The following is a 19,709-nucleotide window of genomic DNA, read 5'->3' on the forward strand; positions in this document are numbered from 1 at the left end:
GGAGAGAGTGTCACTGAAATGATACAGGATTTGGGCTGGACATCATTAAAAGAAAGGCGTTTTTCGTTGCGACGGGATCTTCTCACGAAATTCTAATTACCAACTTTCTCCTCCGAATGCGAAAACATTTTCTTGACAACGACCTACATAGCGAGAAACGATCACCACGATTAAATGAGGTAAATCAGAACTCGTACGGAAAGATATAGGCCTAGGTGTTCGTTCTTTCCGCGCACTATACGAGATTGGAATAATAGAGAATTGTGCAAGTGGTTCGATGAACCCTCTGCCAGGAACTTAAATGTGATTTGTAGATGCAGATGTAGATGAACACGAACACATCATCGGTTGGCATGTATGTGATTATAGTACCAACTCTCTGTGTCAGGTACAACGGGTAGCAGAGTGCATTAGCGTTGTTCATGTTTAAAGCTGCTACCAGGCCTGGTAGGGTGTATAAGGGGCGTGAATAGCATCAGATGTTGACTGATCGCTGTGAACAACACGGATATGCCGCGCACTCGTCTGAGACAGCGTTATCAGCACCTGACAGTGTTTGAAAGGAGCTCCATTGTGTGTCACCAGTCGGCCGACTGGTCGAATCTTGCAATATCCAGATTTGTCTGGCATTCGGAATCACGATTCTGATCGACCACGTTTGATGACCCCAAGGAAGCATTGCCGTATTGTGCACCAAGCACATCGTACGTCCCTCACAACTACGCCTGCCATTCTAGAATTGGTAATGTACTCCCTGCAACATTCTGTGTTAGTCGGAGACTAGCAACATTTGGAGTACGAAATCAGCGTCTCAGTCTGTTAACACCTCAACATAACCGTTTGCATTAGGAGTGTTGACGTGACCGAACACGTGGACTGCAGATGAATGGCGTCGCGTGGCGTTCGACGATGAATTGCGGTTGTGCACTGCCTCACATGACTATCGTCTGTGAGCATGGTAGCCACCTCGGGAGAGGCTCTATTCTTCCAATCTTTCGAAAAGGCACGGCGGTGTTATTGCTGGCGTCATGGCACGAGGAGCCATCGGGTGTGCCTATAGGTCACGTACGGTGGTGATTGAGGGAACTCTAGCTGTGCAACGTCACAGATATCTGCATCCTCATTTGTGATGTCTCCCGTGAAAGTATTTTGGTGTCATTTTTCAATAGGGCGATGTTCGTCCACACGTTGCATATGTCTCTAAGAACTGCCTGTGTGACGTTGAGGAAGGCCAGTGACCAGCTAGTTTATAGATATGTCCCCTAGGCCTGGTGCGGCACCAGCTTTGACATTAACTACGTCTCCTTGCCAGTATTTAGGATATCAAGAGCCAGTCTCAATAGTTGTGGGCCAGTTTGCTTCAGAAGACGATAGAACAGCTTTGTGACAGCCTTGAGAACTGAGTCAGTGTATGCATCCAGGTCACAGACTGTACAACGTCGTACTGATAAATGGGCTCGTACCGCCATGTACTTCCTAAATTCGACTTGATTTTCTAATCACTGAAATAACATCACACCCACTCTACCCGTGAAGTTTAATTTAAATGATTCATCGCCTTGCGAGTGTTTCGCTTATTTTTATCAGGCACTGTAATTTTACCTTCTGTTGCGGTGGGCATTTTCTGTTATGCTTTTTTAATGTTTGAAGTATGAGGTTCATTCAAATGAAACCTGGTCAGTGCGTCTACATTTGCCTTATACACACGTCAAAAAATTTTTGCTTCACCTCGGTTCCGAGAGTTCCGGAACCTGCACAGAAAGTTGGAATAGAGATCAACATAAACATCATTTCCGCCCTTTTTATTGCTCATGGAAACCACACACTGCATGTTGTACCACCATACAGCGAGACGAGCTGATTTTAGAAGTGGAACGTATTCTGAACAGCCAAAATCCAGACTTCCACAACCACGGTCTCCGTCAACGCCCATCGTTAGGACAGATGTGTTGCATTGAAGGCAAATATGTAGAGGAGGACGAAAATCATTCCAAAGTTTGTTAGGCGCCACTTCCTTTTTCGAGATGGTTCTTAAAAGTTTATGACTACTCTTCCTACCTTTTCTCGCTGTGATCGTACCTAACCATCGAATTTAGACTGCGAATTGTAGATTACTGTATAAATTGGCGCTGCTAACGATTTAATCGGGGCATTTATTATTGGTATCCTACAAAAAGCAACGATGCTCAACAGTAATCATAAGAAGTGTGATAAAAAATACGGTGAATAATTTTATTAGAAAAGAGTAATAAGCTTACATGGAATCTGATTTAATCTCCTTTAAGGTACTGTCCTTGACTAGCAACGCACTTATCCCAACTTTGAATCCGTGACTGGAAGTATTTCTGGAAGGCTTTTTTGGGAGGGTGTTCAGCTGCTCTGCCATGGCCTTCTCAATGCCAGGAATGGTGTCAAAACGTTTTCCTTAAAGCATGGTTTTAATTCTTGGAAAGAGCCAGGAGTCTCGTGGTGCTAAATCCGGTGAGTAAGGAGGACGTGAACAGACAGGAACACTTTCTCCGGTCACAACCTCGCGAGTCAAAAGGAAGGTGTGAACGACGCGTTGTCGCGATGAAGAAGGAAACTGCAGGCTAATTATTCTGGTCTCTTTCTTCGTACTTCGTTTCACAAACGTTGCAGTATGTCCATGTAAAGTCCCAAATTTCATCTCCAGTTACAGTTTTGGACATGAAGTCCGGATCCGAATGAAGACGATCCTTCAACTCCGTGCAAACTGACACACAATTTTTGTTGTGTTCATCATTCAAAAACCTGGAAACAAATTTTGCATTCACTCGTATCATTTGCAAATTACCAGTTAAAATACTTTACACGGACTAGTACGAGATGCTAAAGTTCTTCGGTAAGCTCTCTGATAGTTATTCGCCTGTCCGAACGAAAGATTTTTACACTTTTTGCATTTCTTGTTCTGTTTTTAGGTTAATAGACGTCCCGAACGTTGCTCGTCTTCTACCGACTCAAAAATGGTTCAAATGGCTCTGAGAACTATGGGACTTAACTGCTGTGGTCATCAGTCCCCTAGAACTTAGAACTACTTAAACCTAACTAACCTAAGGACATCACACACATCCATGCCCGAGGCAGGATTCGAACCTGCGATCGTAGCGGTCGCGCGGTTCCAGACTGAAGCGCCTAGAACCGGTAGGCCACGCCGGCCGGCTCTACCGACTCATTTCCGCTTTTAAATCGCTCATAATACCTGTAAACGGTCTTTAGAGTTACAGCATATCGGCGTACACCGATTTGAAAATGAGTTTCTTTGCCAGTTTTGTAACTTGAAACAGAATTTAATGTTCTCGTGTTGTTCGGAATCCACGATGCGCGTCTCTGAATGCTGACTGATAAGTCAGAACATGTTTCAACTTGACGTTGCCTGTTTCAACGGATCAGGCTATCGGACGAATTACACGAAACGATTGTATTGACAGCAGCTGCTTCTAAAAAAATTCATTCGCATATTTTTTGATCACACCTCATAAACGTATAGCTGTCCTGGACTCTAAGGTTGATTTATTCCCCGCAGTGCTTTACTAGAACGATCCTATTGGAAGTAGTACGCTATTGCCTTCCTCCGACGTATGAAATGAAGATATGGGAGCGACGCTAATTGTTAGATCACGATCTGTGGACCTCCCACCTATAAAGTGACTAATTTGGCGAGTTATACGAGGCTCTGCAGTTTATGAGTTACTTAGAATCACGGGTATGTTTGACAATGACAAATCATAGCAAGAGGTGAAAAAAGTTATACGCGATAGAAGAAAATCATACCACTGACCGAATCCCGGACGTTTGGATTGGCGGAGTGGCATTCAACCACTCACCCACTGAGTGACACTGTCTAGTACAATTACAATTGAGGTCTCATCATGAATGTGTAATAATATACGCTGTATATACAAACATCTTCTTTTAAATTTCTTCGCCAGTCGTCTCACATATATTTGTGGGTACGGTAACTGAAGCTAATAAGCAGGAACTGCCAATGGCGTGAGCCATGCAGTGTGAGCGACGCGTGTATTGCCGAACTTCTTATAGCACACCAGAAATGCAATTTAAAAAGAGGGTTACTGTTTCTGCACAATTTACGAGCGCGTGTTACGTTCAATAAAATTTTACACTAGCTATTTGCGTAGCTAAGTTACGTATGCAGATAATAATGAAAAAATCGTTCATTTTCGTCTCATATGTGAATAGGTAGGCTGGTAGAGACCAAGATCTTTTCAGTCATAGATGTTGTTATACTTAAGGGCCACAGATTACATTATAAAATAGGAAACTGTTTTGCTTAATGTGGTTCTTTGTTTCTGGCATCTGATAGTTAACGAATATGACCATTGCCTAACGGGTGACGGAAACTACTCTAAAGTCTCACCTAAGAGGACGTATATTTTTGTTTATATTTGGTTCACTTATAATCCCGACTTCCTAATAACTTTCTAAATCTTCTTCCTTTTTTCTGTTCCAGTAGCTCTTGGCAATACTTGATCAGCCACACTGGCATTTAACCACTCACCCACTGAGTGACACTGTCTGGTACAATTACAATTGAGGTCTCATCATGAATGTGTAATAATATACGCTGTATATACAAACATCTTCTTTTAAATTTCTTCGCCAGTCGTCTCACATATATTTGTGGGTACGGTAACTGTCGGCATTTGATTTGCACCGTCGTCTTTTTAGTGTCTGAAGTACTGCGCAACTCAGCGAGCTTAGCAAAGGAATACCTGCTGTCATGCTGATCAATGGTAACGTCCTGCCAGATTCGTTATGCGTGGTGCGGATTAGTGACGAAAGCAAGTACGTGTTGGGCAGTGCTGAACGCACACGGTTCAGAACTTAGCCGCTATCCTCACGACCCTATCGTTCATCTACTCAGTGGCAGTGCGTCCATACCGCACTTAGGGTGCAGTGTGAAGCTAACCAGGCGTGTAAGTACATAGGTGGTCGACGCAAAGTGCTTGTGAAGGGCGGAGCGGTGTTTGTGTTGTTACGGATGAGATGGCAGGAAGGGGGAGGGTGAACTCACTGCCGGCATTCAGTAAGTCATTTCGAGGGGAGTCAGCAGTGATTCAGCAAAACACGCCAGACTTCTGCGATGGGCGGTAAACTATGAGTTATCTTGGAAGACATATTCACGACCTCCCACATAAACTGAATGCAACAACTTCTTGAAGAAATACAAAAACCAGTCACTTTTGCATGGCTTTAGCAACATGCGTTTCGGGCTTTCACACGTCATCGCTTGGTACAATAAGTTTATTTCGTCGTCAGTGCAAAGTTTTTATCGACTGCGTTTTGAAAGCTGCAGCTGACCTGCGGAAAAGAGTTTTTTTTATTTTTGTAAGGTCATCAGTCTTCTGGCTGATTTGATGCGGCCTTCGACGACTCTCTCTCCTGTGCCAACCTTTTCATTTCAGCGTAGCAATTACATCCAACGTTGTCAATTATCTGTTGGACGTATGCCAATCTCTGTCTTCCCCTACAGTTCTCACCCTCTATAGCTTCTTCTAGTACAATGGAATGTAATTCCTGTTGTCTTAACACGTGACCTCTCGCGGTATCGGGTTGTCGTGGAACCGATTAATGGGACATTCCACGTGGAACGGCAACCTGTCTGCAAGACATCATCTGAGTGTTTACGACATGGACGAGCAGTGGGACGGTTCGAAGCCGGTCAGGGTGTCACTACTGTGGTCACAGTAATGGGTAAGTCCGAAAGCATCATCTCGCGGTTAAAAAAAGGCCTGAAGGTGGAAATGATATGTCGTTTGTCGTAGACAGATCACCACACCGCAAAAGGGTCGATAAGTAGACCAAGTAGGCAGATTGCTGCAGACCTTACAAGCGCTACCGGTACACGTGTCTCTGCCAGAAACATTTCGCGGCCATTAAATCAGGCTGGTTTGTACGCTTGGAAGCCTGTTACATGCATCCAACTTCAGCGACCTCATCTTGGAGAAAGAGTTCGTCGGTGTAGACAGCATGTTGGTTGGGGTCACCAACAGTGGACCAGCATGATGTTCGCCGACGAATCCTGATTCACTGTGACTTGTGATTCTGGCCACCAGTTAGTGTGGAGAAACAGGTGGGGGGAGGGGGGGGGGACACGTTTAACACCACAGAATGTTCACGTACGTCCTTGGTATGCCTAGGTGTTATGGCGTGGGCAGGCACTATGCACACTGGCCGAACACTGCAGTGGTAGTGTTACACCACTGCGGTAATGCAGCGAGATTGTTCTGGATCACGCTCGTCTGTTTAGGTGTGCGGTATATCCTGACTTTCTATTTATCGACGACAATGCCCTCCCACATAGGAGGACTGAGGTATCAGACCCAATGCAAAAATGATATTGAACGTATGGAATGGCGTGCGTATTTCCCGGACCTAAACTTTATAGCGCATGTCTGGGATGCTCTTTGCAGATGTTTCTCAATGAACACCCTCTCCCCGGACCGTGCAAGAACTGAAAACTGCCTTGGGAGGATAATGGGACAAAATCCCCCAAAGACTGCTCAACAGTTTGAAGCCAGAATGGATAAGAGGCGCATTAGTGCCTAAGGAGAGCATATGAGAGCATATTCCTTACTGTGACTCCAATATCTACCTTTACACTGGGAATATGGCCGGTGTCAAACATGAAAGTTATTTATGGCCGTTATCCAGCTTTTCCATGTGACGAAATCTGTACCATTTTTCGTTATAAATATACCACTCCACATTTATTAAGTATGCACTGTGTTTCAGTTTGTCCATCATTCCCTGTGGTTATTCCTGCCCAATAATGTCTCTGTTTCTTAGCAATTCTGAAGCAGTTATATCCTAGATAACTGAATGGAAACGAATAATCTAACCATCGAATGAGGTTTTAGATTGCGTATGATAACACGATAGAGATACCGAGACTGATCGTCGGTGCCGGATATAATGTTTCTTACCCTGGGATATGCGCACGTTGTCATGGGAACACGTGACACAGGCGACAAGCAAGCGGCATTAGGGTATCGATCACCAAGCACGCATCACGTGTAAGCCACGCAGCGGTTGCTGGCGACGCACTGCACGAGGGACATGTAAAAACATACGTATCGAAATGAAGAAAGCGGTTACGAATTTGTCGGAGAGATATCTTAAATCGGTGTAGTCATTCACTACATACAAATACCAAAAGAAAAAAAAAGTATTTCCATAGTGGAGTAATGTAGTCATTTCCGTAAAATGTTGCATGGCAACCAGGTACATTTGGAGAACCAAAGAAAACGGAACAAAACAGGCGCTTGTCCTCAACGGCATTGTAGTGGAATTATTTGTCACCATCTTATACTAAAGTATTATCCAATGCCTGGCATTCTTCAGATAGTAGCGCGTGCAAGGAAGGAACAAAGAAAGCATAAAGGAGCCCTTTGAAGTCACGATAGATTTTGTGATTGGAGCCGTGTTGCAGCTCTGCAACATGTTACAAAAATGCCATAACGGTGCAGAATTACCTTTTACGTTCACTAAATAAGGAAAGGTTTTCTCTTCTCCACACACACGAAGGCGGCTGAAGCCTCCTACTGTTTATAGAAGCTTAGGGGAAGCAACACTTGGAGCAGTGACCTTTCACCTCTGATCCTAGGATTACTGATCCATAAGTTTTTTGATTATGCGAGCAGTTTTTTATATTCACAAACTCCATTTAATCAACGAGAAAAATATAAAACAAAGTAGGAATATTAAAAGATACTGTAAACCTGTCATTAAGAAATTTTTGCAAGAAAAGGCAGAAAAAGCTCCATGTACAATCAAGATTACTTAAAGATAACATGAAGATCTGCCGGTGCACCTGGAGAGGATGACCCACCATCGACCTTCGTCTTACATATAATCTACAATTTACTGCAAAAAATCAATGTGATTATTAGCAAATTCCAGCCACGGATGTTACAGTGAACTGCAATCGCTGGCGAGAGCTGCTCTGTAGATATTTTCAAAGGTTACAGCAAGTACAAGTATTTGTGTTACAATAGAATTTAAAAACTAGTTCAGTATAATATTCCTTATACTAACTTTGTCTTAATTCTTCTACTTAGAAATTAACATAACATAGCAGAAACTGGAGTATGGTCTAACGAAGCGCTTCTGTTAGCAAGTATGTTTCATTGCGTAGAAATAGCGCTACAGCAGCTCCAAATGGCTGCGTCCGAGATAACAATACTTATATGAATGACTGTAGATAACAGATTTATAGATTATGGATTTCTTTTAAAAGAACATTTCCTTTCCATGGCGTTCTCATTCAAATGTCATTTTAAAATATAATTAATTACATATGGCGCCTTCCTCCTTCATCAAGCTCAGAACTTTGATGTGACGTACCTACCCACTAAGTAATTTGTCAACTGCTTACTCTATTTACCTTATACAGACCCACAACAGTAAAGGGCAAATGGAGTTCCATCCGTCGTAAATAATAAGAATATTGCTACACAAATCGTTACAAAGGCGTGCACACGGCCTTATCTGAACAGAGTGATACAGTTTCTGCTTTGTTACGTTTACTGTTAGGTAGTTCCCACTCACAAGTTTCAAACTCGTACTCTAGGATGCTCGCTTGAAACTGCTTCCAGTAACAGAAGGACGATGGCTTGGAAACCAACCTGCAACAGAAGAAATGATTATTTATTATTTTTATCCAGGCGCAATCAGTATTCTTCACATACTTAAAACTATATAACTAAACGGCTTAAATGACGCCAATCTAAGTAGCATAGTTTAAGGGGCAACAAATTTTTATTTTCCATTTTTCGCATAATTATTGACCGAATTTAAAAACTCATTGTCGCGCGGGGTAGCCGAGAGGTCTGAGGCACCTTGACACAGTTCGCGCGACTCTCCCCGTCGGAAGTTCGAGTCCTCCCTCAGGGCATGGGTGTGTGTGTTGTCCTTAGCGCAAGTTAGTTTAAGTTAGATTAAGTAGTGTGTAAGCTTAGGGACCGATGACCTCAGCAGTTTGGTCCCATAAGACCTTGCCACAAATTTCAAAAAAAAAAAATTAAAAACTCATTAAGAGGTATCATATTATGTTAAAAGTTTAACACAATAAAAGCAGTATTACAGCTAAAATCACTGTGTTTGTCTTGGGGTAGCGTAACTGAGGGCACGCAAATACCAGGACTTCATTCATCCAGCATTTGAGAATGAGTGTCCTTAGCGACTTTCAATAGACTTTACATATAATTTCAAATATCTTTTCGATTTCTTGCTGACACCACCCGCAACATAATGAAAGGAAAAAGTTTGTCACTTAGTATATATTTTAGGTGCTCATGCATTAGAACTTCAGCATCCGACGTGACGTTTTTCTAACAGGTAGTAATAATTAAAGAGCAGGTACTCACGGAGGTTCCGTGTCGGCTGTAATTATCGTAGACATGCTAACGCGTTAATGCGGAACCGTCTTACGTTCGAACAAAATTAGTTCCAATTTTGGCCACCAGGTGCAAATCTGGCACTGAATAGTTTTTCGTCGACGTCAACGGTACCCTTGTTGAACAAACCGTGTAGGGGCAGCGGTTAATAATAAAATCAGCGTTATACCTTTCTCATTTGTTCGAACTTTTCTGTTCACGTCCTATTCCTAATCCAATATATATGGAAACATTTCTATACGTCTTTTTCTTTTTACATTCACAACGTCAGATTTGCACCTGGTGGTTAAAACTGGAACTTTTTTTTCAGCGTAAATCGGTTCTCCATTAACACATTAGCATATCTATCTCGTTCCGCTACTACACAATAATTACAGCCCACACAGGGCCTCTTTGAGTTGCTGTGTTTTGATTATAACCACCTGGTACTTCCAGCTCTACTCGCTACACATTTTGTAGATAGTATCCACATACAGCACTGAACGTACCAGTAAAATCACAGCACTGTAAGACACATAGTTCAGGAGGTATGATATTTTTTACATGACAATTCGATTCTTTAAATAAGAGTGACGGCGATACTAGTGCGATACTACTCCTGTTATGAAAAAGCCTAAGTAACATCACAAGTAAACAAAATTGTTGTGTTTTCTGTAAAAATTTTGATCCGTAATGTGCAGGTATTTTTAATGCGACTGGTTCTGGTGGTATAATACTAATAATGCTTCTAGCCCACGAGTATTACTAACTCGGGAAGGCGCCTAGCAGAGAGCATCTGCAGGCATTTTAGGACCCACCGATAGCATCACATGAGTCGCAACCCAAGCAGTTCTCAATTATCTCGAGCGATATCCCCGCCCCCTGTCGCCAACTTAAAATTCTGCGACTGCTTTTCGCCGGCCGTTGTACGCCGAGCACGAATTAGGGGCGCTAATCTCATGAAGTTGCCGCACGTGGCGGCTGCTCTCCGCTAGCCGCCGGCGCCAACAAATACGACTCCGGGTCTTACTCTTGTTCACTTCTGCCTTCAGCGCCAGACAATATACTCTGCTGCAATGTTCTCTCGAATTGCAATAAAGCCCTTTATATCTTTCAACGCGCCTCATTTGTTTAGCCTCGCCCTCTGTCGTTTGTTGTGTGCGCGCTGGTGAACACGTTCCACTTCAACGCGCTCGCATTTGTCATATCGCCAGAACATACTGTGCAAGTGGCACATTAGAAGACCGACTCGCTCAGAGACGGATATTAATAAATAAAAAAGACAGAAAAGGAAGGGCAACAGAAACAAAGGAAAGGTAAAAAAGTGAGTATGAGGTCCAAAGTACAAAATCGCCCATATCTTAGACGCTGATTTGTCTTTAGTCTCACATCTTTTTACAACAGGTGACGTTTCGCTTCTCTGAAAATGTTCTTCTTCTTCTTCTTTTTTTTCTTATTCGGGGTTTCCCGCTAGGTGTTAGCAGCTTTCGACTACCAAGGACTCTTTCGTTCCAGTCATCCAGTCCTAAACTTTCGTCTTCCATTGCTTCTTCTGTGTATTTTTCCCACCTTACCACTGCCCAACCTCTCCTTCTTCGGCGTCGCTCCCGGTGTAAAACCTTCGTTCGCCACCTATGGTTGGGCATTCTCTCTCCGAAATTTTTGCTAGCGAGCACGTTATCTCCATTAGCCTTCTTATCTCCTCATTTCGTATCCTATCTCGCCTTGTTAACTGTCGATATCTTCTCATATAGTCTGTTTTCACTGTTCTAATTTTCCCCCTAACTCTCTTGTTTGAGGCCACATCTCAGCTCCACATTGAACTATGTTCTTCAGCACACGGTGAAACATTCTTTTATTAGTGTCCTTCCGAATATTATTATTTCTTTTTACCCCATGCGAAGCTTTAGAAGCTCTCTTCCCTACTGCCCTTATGGAGCTTATATCCTGGCCACGTGTACCAGTGTATCGTTGTTCCCAAATATTTGTAGCTTCTGTAGGATTTTATTTCTCCTCCCTCTGTATCAGTTTTCAGAAAATTCGTTCCCATACACAAAAACACTCACACAAATACACCACACACACAAACACACACACACAAAACATCTTATCCAGATTTATAGCCAAATACCATTTGCTATACTCATCTTTACGCTTTCTCAGTATGTTTTCCACATCTTCTTCAACCTGAGAGAATTTAACCCGGTCATCCGCAAATAAAAGAGTGTGGAGCGTATCGTCACTGATCATTATTCCAGTGCCTGTGCATTTCCTGTTCCAAATAAATGTTAAACAAAATAGGTGACATTCTACAACCTTGTTTTAGGACTTCGTCAACGAAAATACTTCGGATAAACTTGTTTCCCATTTCAGTCATTAGCTTTGTGTTCTTGTGTAACTTCTTAACCAGTTTAATTAATATATCTCTCACAGTAACTCTTGTCATTGCGTCGCATAATGTTATTCTCGGGACATTGTCATGCGCTTTCTACAAGTCTACAGAGGTCATTTGCATTTTTAAAATAGCTCTATGATAAAGTGAATCTTATCAAGATATGATCGTCCTTGCTTGAAACCACTTTGCTCTTCACTGAAAGTCGAGATGTACTTTTCTATTTTCTTACTCAAATTACTGGAGAAAAATGTATCTGTTGCTGGCATAAGACTTATTTCTCTAAAATCTTGCATACGCTCTTGTCGTCTTATTTATAGATCGAGGAGGTATATCATAAATTCCGCTCTATGCGTGTATCTTTTCCCGCTCTGTTTTCCCAAACGTTTCCTGCAAATATCTACACATCCTTCACATTTCAGAAGTCCCTCCATAGTTTTGAAAAATCTAAAAACTCCTCTTCCTTAAAAGAAATGCCATTCATACACACACACAGAGAGAGAGAGAGAGAGAGAGAGAGAGAGAGAGAGAGAGAGAGTGGAAGAGCAAGAGGGAGGCAAGAAGAAAAGAGACTTACAGAGATCGAGTGAGAGAAAGGCGAGCAGAATGAACATCGGTTCTTCGATCGTGCATGGCCCTGAACGGTGCATAAAGCCAACAAGTCCTGATACGATATACCGACTCGACGAGTCCACTACAGTCGCTTATGAGGGCAGCCGAAAGAGAGACTGTGTATACTTTGGAATACGGTATACTGAGAAGTTTCAACAGAGCAAAGGAGCTACACCAACTAATTTATCTACAATGTTCGCAATAGGTGGAATGGACGCGTGGACCAAGTGGTGAAAATGGTGCAGAGCGTCTAGTTCGTAACGAAGTACCACACAATGATTTTCGTCGTACAATCGCCAATCAAGCAAAACTGTAATGGGACATGTTAGTGGATCTGGACTGTAATGTCAAAGGCACGTAGCACTGGGCAACTGAGCAACAGATCGCTCGCTTTGCTTGGTTACTCAATTCGGCGCTCATGAGAAAACCGGTTGTTATGATTAACAGACCCACAGCAGGTCAAATTAATACTGATAAAACAAGACATTTGTTAAAATTCGATAATTGCTTCATTGAAGAGGAGGACATGGTGCTTGTATTTATAGAATATGGTAACTACAATCATACTATGAGAAAAGTACTCGGAAGCACACTTCCGACATTGTCGGGAGCTATAGTGGAATAATATTAATTTCTTTTGTACATTTTTTTAGGTTTAGTCTGGAAATTCGCAGCAAATACCATGCCATCATTATAAAAATGGATGCAGAGGTGAAGACACACCAATGCACTGCAACGAGAGGTTGTGTTTCCCTCAACCTAGCATTCGTAAATTTTCACTTCCGCCACAGAGAAGTCATATCAGCAACCTGTTTCTCTGGAAGTACCTCCCACTAACATGTGGCAGCCCGCAGCAACCATTACTGCGCTGGTGAGAGAGGGTAATCTTTGCGCCTCGGTGTAAATTACTCTTGCTTCACGGCCCGAATGCAAACATGTGCGCAGTACACTGGCGGGTAAATTCTAATTTTCGTAGGTGCGTCTCGGGCTATAAAATTCTGTCGGCCTTTTCATAATTACACAATAGGGCGGAAAGGCGCGCCGTCGCAGATAAGGAATATATTATTTCGCGCGAGCGATAGCCGGCTCCGCCGTAACAAGGCGTATTTCACGTCTCTTAACGCGATCCTAGCGCAGATACGCGCCGCGCGGTGTAATTAACAAGACGCGATGCGCATACGAACTGTCTGCTTTGTGGTCCACCTAAGCCCGACTGCATTACGGGGGAGATCTCAGGGGCTTCATATCCTCGCAAACATCTCGCCGCTCAAAACAGTTGGCCTACCGCCCACAATCGTGCAGATAAAGTGGTAAGTCAGTTCACGGTATAAGGGAGGATGGAAGGTAAGTGTGTTACATCTCGTCATTGCCGAGATAATTTCGAACAAGGTGAAAATTTCTAGGCCTGACACAGTAAGAATGAAAGGAATTTGCTTTTCAACATATTCCCCTTTAAGTGCAGCACATACTGACCAACGTCTCTGCTATAGCGACTAGATTCGTGCCCGGAATACGATTTTAGATGTTCTGCAAATAGCCGCTGCTGCCGTAAGTCTTCACTGAGATCAGAATATTTTTAAAAAGAATCCCTTAGATATGAAAATAAGTGGTAGTCAGAGACAACTAAATTTGTTAAATAGGATGTTTGCGTCAATAATTCGTAATTCAAATTCCTCAGCTTCCCAGTTTGTAAATTACCTTCCGTTATCCGGAGTAAAGATGATTTATTTGTTTTGCATTATAGACCATCTCTTTATTACTTTTTCGTGCCATCGGTCAGGCACATTCGTGTAGTGTCTATCAGTTACTGTTTTGACTTTGGAAGGTAATCAGTAATACGTGCCCTTTTTATGTATTAAAAATATTAGGCATATCTTTTTTTCGACATATGAAAATATTTCGCCTCAATCGGTACAGTCCACCAGCTTTCATCATTTGATTGTTGTTTTATTTCTGGAGTCTCTGTTCATGTCGTACCGCCAGTGAAAACTCGGCGCACGGAAATCATTTGGATTCCTTTTCGCACGGCACATTTATGAGGAGAAATTGTATTTGCATTTCGCTTTTGGATTGTGTAACTTTGGGATTTCTTTTCAGTGAGATTACCCTCACATAAATAAAAGATAACTCGTCGTTTTCTTGCAATTTTCTACAACATATTCGAATGAAGGTGTATTTTTTATTATTATTACTATAAAATCAGTTAAACATTAAAGTTTGAGGAAATTTTTATGAATTTGTCTTTCATCAGAGCTAATATAAGACAGGCTTGTCCACTTGAGTCATTGAATTCAGGATAGTGTTGAAAAATTTGTATCTATGAATAGGTTTTAATGTATGATTATACGTACTTAGAAATGAAATACAAAAATGAATAGTTTTTTAAAGCGCCATATTTTACAACAGAAACTCTTTTATTAATATTAGTGAAGTGGTGTCTTGTGAGACTGAACGGTATGTATTAGAAGGGCGTCGCCGTGAGGGAAACTTAACGTGACGTCTTATTTTCAGAATATGATTGTATTAAGATGCTGACTATATCGTTCTGCTAAACTAGCAATTCAGAGGTAAAAGGTGTATGAAATAACTGATGCCGTGAACATGTACCGTGCGAGAGTACGGTACTTTTTACATGAAGAATTAACTATGGCAAAGGGTTTGTGCAAGGTGGGTTCCACATTTGATGGATGATATTCAAAAGCGAAATCTCGTCTTTCAATTGCACTAATTGGTCATGACTCAATGGTTGGAAGGAAGGGAGAAAAGGAAGACTAGCTTTAACGTGCTTTAGTGGAATAACGGAAAACCTCAATCTGGATGATTGAGGGTTTGAATCATCGTCCTACCGAATGCGAGTCTAGTGTGCTAACCACTACACCACCTCACTCGGTAATCAATGGTTGTATTTTGTTATTAACTGCACATTTAAATGTCAATGAAAAAATTTCAAAATTGCTTTCTTTTGTTTTTCTCAGCCATATCTCGACTTTGTCTCTTAAGGCTGCAATTTTTTGGGTGGCGGCAAGAGGATTTGAACCCATACCTTGTAGACTAGCATTTGTATTGTTGATTTTTTTTTTCAGTTAAATCAGAAAGGAAAACTAGCTTTGTGCTCCAGAGTTCGTCTATTAATGCATCAACAAACTCGGTTTTCTTTTCCTGTTCAAATAACGGCAGCATTTCCTCCTTAAGTACATATACACGATTATTCTCCCTGTGGATATTCAGCGGACTTCTGTATGAAGGGGGGGGGGGGGCGGAATTACAGTGCTGTGTTCCTTACTAGTCACGTATTTGATCGAAAATTCTTGACTTGAGAGGCTTGTTCCAAATATAATTTATCATTTTAACAGTCTTGTCCAAAGTTGATTTCAAGCACTATCGAATAGTTTTTTGTAACGCAGATACCGTTCAACTACGTTCCATTCGTCAATGAAAAGAATAAAAAAACGAACTGAGCTAGCCCACTTACATCGGTAGGTCCTTCCAGCTGAACTGCAAATATTAAATTTGTTTCATCGAATGGAGTTTTAACAGAGGGTCCACTGTTTCGAGACATATCCTGACAAAGTCTCCCATCTGTACTATCGCCCTAGCGAACTTTTTTCACATCACGTTAATACTCAGGGTCAAAAAATGTTTTCACTTTAGCGCAGCAAGCGCGAATGATGACTTTATCCGCAACTACTGAGATAATGTACTTTATTTGCAGTAGTTTCAGATAACTAGCGTATCAGACGTCTTAAATTTGTTAGTAAACAAAGAACTCTGATTATTCTTCTGGCTTAGATTATCTTAAAAATAGTATCAACTTTTTCTTTGTAAATGTTTGCGTTTTGTTGAAATACGGGGTTGCAATTTATTCTGTACCATGCTTGTATTGGGAATTTCTCTCCACACATCGCATACTCTGGTGTAGGATATACTTCATCTCCACACCATGCGATCCCTAAATTTAAATATTCTTCAATAATGGCCTAACTTTGTATTATTGTTACTGCATAATGGCGCAAAATAAACTGCAGTTTGAGAAGCAGTATTTCATTGTTGTTCTGTTTCTACCGGAGTTCCAGACACACTGTTTAACTGTTGCTCTGCACCTGGTGTTTCACAAATTGACGAGGGTCCCTTTCAGACAGTAAATTCATCCCTTTTTGATGACTTCTGTAAATTATATCAATTTGAAACAAGTAAAATGATGACATGTCACGAATGAAACAAAGAAACAGACTCATGGGAACGTGTACAATCTCACACTATCGCTGCTCGAAGTGCCTGTTAAGACACGGAGCGGGAGAGAGCTACACCGTACAGCAGCACAAGAGTGCCATAATTGGAAGCTATAACGTGGTGCTACAGAAGAATACTGAAGATTAGATGGGTAGATCACGTAACTAATGAAGAGGTACTGAAAATAATTGGGAAGAAGAGGAACTTGTGGTACAACTTGATTAGAAGAAGGGATCGGTTTGTAGGACACGTTCTGAGGCATCAAGGGATCACCAATTTAGTATTTCAGGGCAGCGTGGAGGGTACAAATCCTAGAGGGAGACCAAGAGATGAATACACTAAGCAGATCCAGAAGGATGAAGGTTGCAGTAGGTACTTGGAAATGAAGACGCTTGCACAGGATACAGTAGCATGGAGAGCTGTATCAAACCAGTCTCTGGACTGAAGACCACAACAACAACAACAACGACATGAAGAAACTAATGGAATTCAGCATACCGATCACTCATTATGTATATAATCTATGGTTACAATGAACGAAGAGACGGGTGATTTGTATTTTTTATCGCAAAGTCTTCATTTGTTTTACACTGTGAATTTACTAGTTTTCCGACGCGCTTGATGCTACCACTCGACACCTCGCTGTGTCGAGACACACTCCTTGGAGAGCCCTAGCCTAGAGAAAGGTAATACGAAAACAAATCAGCCAGAAGAATCATAAATTTAAAATAATAATATGTAATAAAATAAATGAGAAAGCTTGGAAGTGTGACACATTACAATGAGAAGGTCTGCCAAACGATTTATTCAAACTAATCGCGTCGTGCTCAGTTTTCACAGCATAATGTTATGAGATTGTGTTCTGTAACGTAAGAAATTAATGTAAGCAATGTTCACAGTTTCTAAAAATCAAAAACGTTCATTGTTAACGTCGAAAGGACGGCCCCTACAGAGAAAGTACAGGAACACGTGTCACAGAAAATTTTTTTGTGTCTTTTGAAAAAGGCATCAGAATATCGTTTCGTGCTTAGTACGACTTTTTTCCGCATTTATTATGTCGAGCTTGCTGATTATATAAAATAACTTATTTTCTTACTTATTGTATTGCGCAGTTTGTTATACTTCGCGTGAGAGAGTCAGGATATGTTCAAATGCCACTGTTCAGCCCAGGCAACAAGTTGGTACAACACTCTTCGCAAAGTACGAGCTTTGGACGGAATTGGGCTACAACTGCATCAATAACAATACTGATGCAGCGGTTTGGGTGACAACAACAATGGCTAACATTTTAGTGCTTCGTTTTGGCACTGCGGTGGCGTTGTTCGCGCACGCCTCCCGCCTTCCGCCGCCGTGTCCGGAGCAGCTCCGATCGGACGATGACGACAGCTCGTGGCATTACCTCACAGGCGAGAGTGGCCGCAAATGCTACTAGCCTGCCTTGACGGCGCGGCAGACAGCTCACCCAGGACCCACGTGACTGTCGCACAGGGCCTCGTAATGCTGCAAAGGCCGCCGTCTCGGCTAACGGTCTCTGTGCTGTCGTAGGGGGTCGCTCCATGCAAATCGGGTGGAGTCACATTACGAGACCGCGCAAAGTAATACAGCATTAACACTGACCAGATCCACGCGAACCGCAATGAACGTACATCTTAAAACAGTCTTATATTTTAGTTTGCCGTATTTCAAGGTCATCACGTTCTACATGTTGTGCTTGTTGATGTAGTCACTCTTTTTTTGTCCTTTGCGATTTATGTCAGCTCGTTGCAGTTGTGACATGTAACTCCACTGCTCATACTTCGTAGGGCAGTGGTGTGTGTCTAACCCTTGAATTTTTGCCTAGATAAGCTACAGGAAACCGTAACAGTGAATTAAGTGTGCAGCTGGTATTAATTCTTTTTCTATTTTACGGCGATAAACTACGCCCTTTCTTCACTAATTTAGTCAAGTGCTTTCTCCTGAAGTTTTCTCCATTTAGAATACTCTTGTTTTATTATTCCAAATCTCTGTTATTTCCTTTCGATTACCTTTCAGAGTGATTTAAACGCACAGCTTTCGACAAGAACACAACGTGTTTTAACAAATGTTTTTCTTGGTTCTATAGCAAAGTGACCGCTTTTCAGTAAATTTCTTTGTTTTTAACTGGTTGCCTGGTCAGTGCAGCTCATTTTTCTATACCCGTTATAGTCCTGTTGTCGCTGGTTGTTTCGTTACCAAAATAACAGAATTCACTTACAGGACTTAGGGGAACGTTTCCTACTTTGACATATGGTTCTTTCAACAAACTAACGGATGTTTCCTTAAGCATAATTTTCCACGCCAGTCTATAAATATATATCAGTAAGTTCGTTTACACGAATTCTTTGACCAGTTTCAGCACAAGGAAAGAAATATTAGCTGTATCATTGCTCTTGTATCTGCACTGAAGTCTAAGCTCAATTTCGGCATTTACATTTCACATTTAGCCCTTGTAAATAACAGTCATAATCTGTATAGGTCACAAACGATTTTTTTTAAATACAACTGGGCCATTAATGCTGACAAGCGAGAAAGAGTGAAAGCTATGGAAATTGACAAGTTTAGAATAATTACAGCCAATTAATTTCGAAGTCGTCAGTTGGCTGCAATTCACATGGATGAACAGACGGGAAAGCGGCTAATCACAATTTATCGTGCAACAATTGAAACAAATCATCTTGATTGTCGAAGAAGTTGAATCGGGTAACAGAAATCTTAATAGGGTCCTTCTCTTTGCCAGGTGACAATAACTTACAATCTTTTCTCTATAATTCATTTCTCGCTCTCGAGTATGAGCATTCGTAATGAGCCCTGCAGATACATAAAAGCCTACACGGGAGAATATTCGTAAACCGAAAGCAAAACAATCAATAAAAGTTTAATCGCAGTCACCCTTAGGCAAATCAATACGTGTAACTCAGTTACAATAAGCTAATAGTACGTCCCGTAGTCAAATAGAGGCTATATGGTAAAAGGAGGAGACGATAGTAACCGAAGAAGCACGGCTGTAGATATTCCGCCGACAGCTTTCATTCGATATTCAG

General features: G+C 41.7%; 1 protein-coding gene across 11 annotated transcripts in view; it reads right to left on the reverse strand.

Moving 5' to 3' along the window:
• LOC126457505 (protein muscleblind-like) overlaps positions 1-19,709 on the reverse strand; it is a 611,133-nt gene that overhangs the window by 505,250 nt on the left and 86,174 nt on the right. Inside the window, exon 2 of one of the 11 annotated variants that reach the window (XM_050093830.1) lies at positions 8,590-8,666. The exons of the other annotated variants lie outside the window; for them this stretch is intronic. The gene's annotated coding sequence lies outside the window, so the exon portion shown is untranslated. The remainder of the gene's footprint in view (positions 1-8,589; positions 8,667-19,709) is intronic. 11 annotated transcript variants of the gene reach the window in all.

The sequence above is a fragment of the Schistocerca serialis genome, chromosome 2 (assembly GCF_023864345.2).
Source record: "Schistocerca serialis cubense isolate TAMUIC-IGC-003099 chromosome 2, iqSchSeri2.2, whole genome shotgun sequence".
NCBI classification, from domain to species: Eukaryota; Metazoa; Arthropoda; class Insecta; order Orthoptera; family Acrididae; genus Schistocerca; species Schistocerca serialis.